This window comes from Triticum dicoccoides, chromosome 4B, assembly GCF_002162155.2.
Source record: "Triticum dicoccoides isolate Atlit2015 ecotype Zavitan chromosome 4B, WEW_v2.0, whole genome shotgun sequence".
NCBI lineage: Eukaryota > Viridiplantae > Streptophyta > Magnoliopsida > Poales > Poaceae > Triticum > Triticum dicoccoides.
Window position 1 is genome coordinate 297,930,408 of NC_041387.1, and position 8,152 is coordinate 297,938,559.

Genomic DNA, 8,152 nt, shown 5'->3' on the forward strand with positions numbered 1-8,152 from the left:
TTTTGCTTACAAATGAAGGGCCTGGCTTGGAGAAGGTTGAACATTGGAGTAAGAACAAGCATGGAGATGGAGGCATGCGCAAGGGGAACAAGAACGGAGTTACATGTGATGATTTCAGGACGTTGAAGCCACCATAATGAGTGCATGAAGCCTTGGATGAAATATACAAGATGCTACTTCACAACTTTCGTCCAGAGGCTATTCTAGGTGCTGCGTCACCCTATTATTGGGCCAGGCGCATGTATTTTCAAAATACTTGAGTATAGGCTGTTTTTAGAGTCCGTATGTGTGGGGAAACAAGAGATAGGGTTGGTTTCGGACCCTTCCCCAAGGGCCACGAAATTCCTCCCTCTTCCTCCATATATAGAGCCCTTAGGGCGTCGTTTAGACTTTGGGTTTTGTTTAGATTAAAGTTTGCCATAGCTGCAACTTCGCGTACTTCGTTTGTGTTCAACGACCACACAAAGACGTCTCAGAACCCCACCTTCATCAATAAAGCTTTCATCTTATATTCGCAATATCCAGATTCCAATCTCAGTTTCTTCCTTGTTCTTCGTTTGCTCGCAGGAAAACAGACCCTCGTGGTCAGGTTGATCGTGCTCCGGCGTGGTCAATAACCCTCGGAAGTTAGTTTAGCGATTGCTAAGGCGCGACGTCTCGCACGTTCATAGTCGGATCGTCAAGGTCGACTTCCTCAGAAAATGACAGCCACCATCTCATCGAAAGACAATACACCTTTGGCTCTATCAGGCATCAACAGTGGTCTCGGGGTCTACCGGAGAGAAGAGGGGGAAGAAACAGTAAATACAAATCATACAATAGTATCACTAAGCATGACATGAAGATAAGCGGTGCTAGGGTGTTCTAACGCAGTGCTAGGCGATATGAGCGAAGGGGGAAACATCCGGGAAAGTTTTCCCGAAGTTTGGCATTTTCGGACAGATGAAACGGAAGGGGACGGTTGCCGGTTCGCTATGCTAGGGACGCGTGACAGACGAACGGACCGCGTAGTCCGATTCGTCTCGTCGTTCTGAGCAACTTTGATGTATAAAATTTTTTCATTCGAGCTACGGATTATTTATATGAATTTCTAAAGTTTTAGCAATATTCAGAAATCATTATTAATTCAAAAATTAGATTGTGAGATGCTTTTTATACACAGTTTTAGCTAGCCTATTAGAATGACATGTGAGGTCCAGTGGCTGAGTCAACATACACAGTCAGCAGCTCAACAGTCAAAGGTTGACCTGGTTAAAGTGTGAATAGTGGCTATGGGGCCTACTTGTCAATGACTTATGGGTTAATAACTTATTTAAACAAGTTTAGTTAGTGGTGGAGGGGTCCCACATGTCATAGCCAGTAACTAAACTATTCTAGTTGATTAGATAAATTAGCTATGGGGCTCCACATGTCATAGGAGGTTAGTTAGTCTGATTAGTGCTAAAATAAACTAATTGGGTCGGCCATATGTGCAATGGCCCAAGCCGTTATCATGGCTGTGCACGCAAATGTACACGTAACACATGACCATGTTTGGACGGGGCAATCTCTCTGGTGCAGTTCAGTTTCGTCAGTTATTTCTTCAGCAAACAACTTTGCAGCTACGCATGCCGGACTGCCGGAGCGACTAGCAAACAGCAGTTAGTCACGGCGCGACGCTAGCAGCAGAAGCAGTAGAGAGTAGCAGCAGCAGCAACAGAGCAGCGGCAGAGGCTAGCGAGCAGCAGCAACAAAGCAAGCAGCGACAACACAACCAGCAAGCAGCCAAGCAGCGCATGGAGCAGTAGGCGCGGGGAGAAGCGAGCAGCGCCGGGCGCGGTGTCGCGCGCGTAGACAGACTAACAACGGCGGGCACGGCTGGGGCAGCCAGAATGCGGCCGGACGGCAGCGGCGAGCGGGGAGGCGAGGCCATGGCCGGTGCGGGATGGCGCGGGGCGCGGCTGGGCTAGCGGGGAGGCGCGAGCAGAGGTGCAGCAGCACGGGGCCGGGCACGGTCGAGGGGAGGCGGGGGCGCGCTTGGGTGGGGCCACGAGCGGCACGCGCGGCCAGGCCGCGGCCCGGGCTTGGCCAGGGGCGTGGGGAACGCGGCAACGGGTGGGGCACGACGCTTTGGCCTCATGGGAGCCCCAGGAGCACGTCAGTGGCTCTGGTTCGACCCGGGGTGGACGAGGTCGACCACCACGAGCTCACCGGCGGGAGCAGAGCCACGGCCGGAACACAACGACTACCGCGAAGGATCGATGTGGGAACAAGGGGGCTTCAAAGGAGGAGCTCACGAGGAATCTGTAGGGAAGGGCAGCAGGCTCGGGGAAGGCGCCGGAGTGCGGGACGGCCCTTAAACTGGTTTCCCTTAAACTGGTTTTGAAGGTTGAGTTTTTGAGAGCTCTGTTAGACATGCTTTAAGAACAGTACTACTGCTCCGCTCTGCAAAATATCTCCCACCTTCTTCTGTAGTACTCCTACTTGGCTCTGCAAAATATCTCCCACCTTCTTCCGCATCAGCAGCGGCATCTTCATCTCCATCCCACCAGCGCGCCGTGTACAGAGCGAGCGAGGCATGTTTTATGGGGTGGATCGCGGTGCCGTCGTGGCGATCAAGCGGATGAGGGTGTGCGCCATGGATGAGGAGGTGGAGGAGGGGATGGAGGTGGACGGGGAAGAGGAGGAGGAGAGGACCGGTGGGTGGGCCCGGGGAGCGCCGGGGCTGGGGATGGCTGGCCAGCCGGGAGAGCAGAGGGCGGCGGCGATCGTGGTGGCAGACGCTACATGTGTATATTGTAACGTTGTATACCATCTCATTATATATATATGTGATAGGCCACCCCTAGAGGGTTGTGCTGGTTCCCCCCAAAGCCTATTGTCTTACATGGTATCACGCTAGGTTACGTCCGCTTCCGCCTACAAACCCTAAACCGCAGCCGCCGCCGCCGCCGCCGCCGCCGTCGCCCGACTGCTATGACGTCCGCCGCTGCGTCCGGCTCCACCGTCACCGGTTTTCTGCCGGCCTCCCTCGCGGCGCTTCTCTCGAGGCCGCTGGATGCCGCCTCCCTTCAGGCGCCGATCGGGACACGGAGCGTTGGCTCCCTCTTCGCGCTCCCGCCGGCTGCTACTTCGCCCGGGCAGGCGCTTGTGGCCCACACCGCCGCCGCCCCGTCAACCGCGGCTGTCGCGCCCTCGGCCACTGCGCCGCTAGTGGCGGAGGACGTCGCGCTGGCAGGCTTCGCGGCGTCAACCGCGGCCATCGCGCCCTCTGTCACCGCGCCGGCTGCCCCTCTGACTGTCTGCACGGTGGTCTCACCTCAGCCAGTCTCCTCGATGGGATCGCAGCCGCCGCCGCCGTTTCACTTCGGCCATCTCATCACCATCAAGTTGTCGTCGGACAATTACATCTTCTGGCGCGCGCAGGTTCTTCCGCTTCTTGGGAGTCACTACCTGCTTGGCTATGTCGACGGCTCTCTCCCTTGCCCTCCTGCGCTGGTTGACAGCGTGCACGGTCCGGTCTATAATCCGGCTCACCGTGTCTGGACAGGGCAGGATCAGGCGAACCTCTCCTCCATCCAGGGGTCGCTTTCTCAAGGTGTTTGGGTGTGCTTGCTGGCCCCATCTCCGTCCATATAACAAGCGTAAGCTCGAGTTTCGTTCCAAGAAGTGTGTTTTTCTTGGTTATAGCTCTCTTCATAAAGGATACAAATATCTTCATGTGCCCACTAATCGTGTCTACATCTTTCGGGATGTTGTGTTTGATGAGCATGTTTTTCCCTTTGCCAAACTCCCTGTGTCCACTACCGAGCCACCTGTCATGCATTCATCCTCTGTTGCTTCTGACCAATTTGATGATGTTGCATATTCTCCTCTATTGTTGCCTAACCATGGTGCAGGCACTGGTCGTGGGGCTCGTTTGGAGATTCTGGAAGCGCCATCTTCCTCTTCGTCGCCATCGCCTTCATCCTCGGCACCTTCTGTTGTGCATGAGGAGCACATGGCGCCCCTGCATGGCCTCGGTTTTCGTGCTCATGCACGGCCGATCGACGTCCTGGCCCGGTCGCCTCTGGCTTCTGGGCTGCCTTCGCCATCGTCGCGCCCTGCAACCCCGCCGACTGGGCCGGCCTCCTCGGTCCCCGTCTCGCCCAGGGCGTCGGGGCAGTCATCACCAGGCCTGGCCTCGCCCGCCCCTGCCTCGCCCAGGGTGTCTGGGCCCTTCTCACCGGGGCCGGCCTCGCCTGCTCTCGCCTCGCCAAGGCCGTCTGGGCCGGTGTCACCGGAGCTGGCCTCGCCCACTCTCGGTTCGCCCATGGCCTCTGAGCCCCTGTCGTCGGGCCAGTCTTCGCCATGCAGCCCGGAGTTGTCTGTCCCGAGCTCGCCTGAGGTGATTCCTGCATCTCCGGCGTCCGTCACGTCTCCGTCACCTTCGCCTCCGCCGGCTCCTGCTGCTGCTCTACGTCCACATACGCGCAGTCGGAGTGGCATTTTTCAGCCTAAGCAACGTCACGATGGCACAGTTGCTTGGTTAGCGGCGTGCATGTCTGCTGCTCTCGCAGATCCATCCTCTGAGCCACGCACGTATCAAGCTGCTATGCGCATTCCTAATTGGAGAGAGGCCATGGAGCAGGAGTATCAAGCGCTTCTTCGCAATCAGACATGGACTCTTGTTCCTCCACAATCATGGGTAAATGTCATTGATTCCAAATGGGTTTTCAAAGTGAAGAGGCATTCTAATGGGTCCATTGAGCGCTATAAGGCTCGTCTGGTTGCTCGTGCTTTTCGACAGCGTTTTGGACTTGACTATGAAGACACCTTCAGTTCAGTGGTCAAGCCTACTACCATCAGACTTCTTCTCTCTCTGGCTGTTACTCGAGGTTGGTTTCTTCGTCAGCTTGATGTTCAAAATGCTTTTCTTCATGGTGTCTTGGCGGAGGAGGTTTACATGCGCCAGCCTCCGGGTTTCTCTGATCCGGATCGCCCTGATCATCTCTGTCGTCTGTCCAAGGCAATTTATGGTCTGAAGCAGGCTCCTCGTGCTTGGCATGCTCGTCTTGCAATGGCTCTTCGTGCTCATGGTTTTGCATCATCAACTGCTGACTCCTCATTGTTTCTTCTTCAAAGGCCTGAGGTTACTATGTACTTGTTGGTCTATGTAGAATATATCATTTTGGTCAGCTCCTCTCAGTCGGCTGCTACTGCGCTTGTTCGCTCACTTGGTGCTGATTTTGCGGTCAAGGACCTTGGGAAGCTTCATTACTTTCTTGGTGTGGAGGTTACTTCTCGTGCTGCTGGCCTTGTTATGACGGAGAAGAAGTACTCTCTGGATTTGTTGCAGCGAGCTGGGATGCTTAAGTGCAAACTGACGACTACACCCATGTCTACCACTGATAAGCTCAATGCTGTTGATGGTGTGCTTCTTTCTACTTCTGATGCGACAGAGTACAGGAGTATTGTTGGTGGGCTCCAGTACTTGACGATCACGCGGCTAGACATTTCCTATGCTGTTAACCGAGTCTGTCAGTATCTGCAGTCACCCCGTGACACTCATTGGTCTGCTGTCAAGCGGATTTTGCGCTATATTCGTTTCACGGTGGCTCATGGTTTGCATATTCGGCCGTCTGACTCTGGTTGTCTTTCAGCATATTCTGATGCAGACTGGGCTGGCAATCCGGATGACAGGGGATCCACGGGGGGTTATGCTGTCTTCTTTGGCTCTAACCTGATTGCCTGGAGTGCTCGGAAACAGGCTACTGTCTCGCGTAGCAGTACTGAGGCTGAGTACAAGGCTGTGGCCAATGCCACATCAGAGATCATCTGGGTACAGTCCTTGCTTCAGGAGTTAAGTATACCCCAATCACAGCCTCCTGTTCTTTGGTGTGATAACATCGGTGCTACATACCTTTCTGCAAATCCGGTATTCCATGCCCGAATGAAACACATTGAAGTTGACTATCACTTTGTGCGTGAACGTGTCTCTCAGAAGCAACTACAGATCAAGTTTATTTCTTCCAAGGATCAACTTGCTGACATCTTCACCAAGCCATTGCCTTTGCCACAGTTTGAGACTTGCAGGCGCAATCTTACCCTTCTAGATTCATTAGAAAGTGGCTAAGATTGAGGGAGGGTGTTAGACTGTATTTACATGTGTATATTGTAACGTTGTATACCATCTCATTATATATATATGTGATAGGCCACCCCTACAGGGTTGTGCCGGTTCCCCCCAAAGCCTATTGTCTTACACCTGACTTCCCCGTCATCTACGTCAACGCCGCCTTCGAGGCCGCCACGGGGTACCGCGCGCACGAGGTCCTCGGCCGGAACTGGTGAGTGCTCCAGCCGTCTTCTCTGCTCTGCGGTGGTCGTCTACTTTTCTGGCCGTGTTATCAGGGTGGCCATCTCTTTCAATGTTCATAACTCACAAGTGTTGGTAGCCACTAGCTTGTTTTGAGTTCGGCCCTTTCGTCGGAAAGTTAGGATTTTAATTCGTATTCGTGCAATTCGTTTTTATATTTCAGAATATCCTTGCAGCACTTTGCCTTTGCAGCTTGCGTGGTCCTAATGCTAGTGCAAAGATAGGTACTCGCTTAGCGGAATGTAAAATGTGGTTATCTAGTTCGATTGTCCGGTTCTTAAATTGATTCGTGGGGTTTAAAAGTTGTCATTTGTCGGTTGACATCACCTCAAAATGCAACTTTGACCACTAATTGCTCTTGCAGCATGTGTAGAAAAACTCGAATAAATTATATAGTGAAAGCACTACCATGATAAATATCTAATCTAAATATTTCTAAAGATAGCGGTAGTTAATGGTTCTAAAATTTCACTTTCTCAATGTCTAAAACGACTTGGGCCTATCAATTCCAAATTTTGAAAAAAGTACTAAACTAAATATCTGTGCTAGTTTTGAGCCTTATGCTTCTTAATGTTGGTTGATAGATAGCAGGCATGCCAATGCAAAGGAAAATATGCTAATTTATTCGAGTCAGGCAGGCTATTATTTGCCACTGGAATTTATTTCATGGGTGCCTTAAATTTGATAAACTTTTTCATTTGTTCCAGTCGTTAAACTGTATCTTACTTGAAATAAGCTAACAATTCAATGACATATCTGACAGAGGGCCTATTGAAATTCTCACATTACTCTTTTGACTTGAATTTATTTTCAGCCGATTCCTACAATTTCGGGACCCACGTGCCCAAAGACGACATCCCCTTGTCGATCCAATGGTTGTTTCAGAGATGCGACGATGCCTCAGTGATGGAATTGAATTCCAAGGTGAACTACTAAATTTTCGGAAAAATGGCGCTCCACTGAATAACCGGTTAAGGCTCATTCCAATGCATGGGGATGATGGCGCTTTTACACACATAATTGCGATCCAGTTGTTCTCTGATGCTAACATCGATCCCAGCAACATATCTTACCCAGTATATAAACCACAGTCCAGCCACAGCTCAGCATTCAAGATATGAACCGGACTTCTCATGAGCATACTCCTAAAGTCCAATGTTCAGAATACTGCGCTATCTTCAACCTCTCGGATGAAGTTCTAGCTCATAACATTTTATCTCGCCTGTCACCAAGAGATGTAGCTTCAGTTGGCTCAGTCTGCACTAGAATGCATCTGCTGACCAAGAATGATCATCTAAGAAAAATGGTCTGCCAAAATGCATGGGGAAGAGATGTCACTGGCAGGCTTGAGATGAGCACCAAGATGTTAGGATGGGGTCGTCTTGCAAGAGAACTAACAACTCTCGAGGCAGCCTCTTGGAGGAAGTTCACAGTTGGAGGACGCGTTGAGCCATCCCGATGCAATTTTAGTGCCTGTGCTGTGGGCAACCGCCTCGTCCTTTTTGGCGGGCAGGGGGTCAACATGCAGCCTATGAGTGACACCTTTGTGCTTAACCTGGAGGCTCCAAAGACAGAATGGTGCCGTGTCAAGGTTTCTGCCTCCCCACCTGGCCGCTGGGGCCACACTCTCTCATGGCTAAATGGCTCATGGCTGGTAGTATTTGGAGGCTACGGACAGCAAGGTTTGCTTAATGATGTCTTCGTCCTTGACCTTGATGCTCAGACTCCCGCTTGGAGGGAGATTGCTAGCGACGGTCCGCCACTGCCACGGTCCTGGCATAGTTCATGCACCCTGGACGGTTCTAAACTTCTTGT

General features: G+C 52.0%; 1 pseudogene; it reads left to right on the forward strand.

The window, feature by feature from the left end:
* Window positions 1–2,557: 2,557 nt before the first annotated feature.
* Window positions 2,558–8,152, forward strand: part of LOC119293591 — a 6,594-nt pseudogene continuing 999 nt past the window's right edge.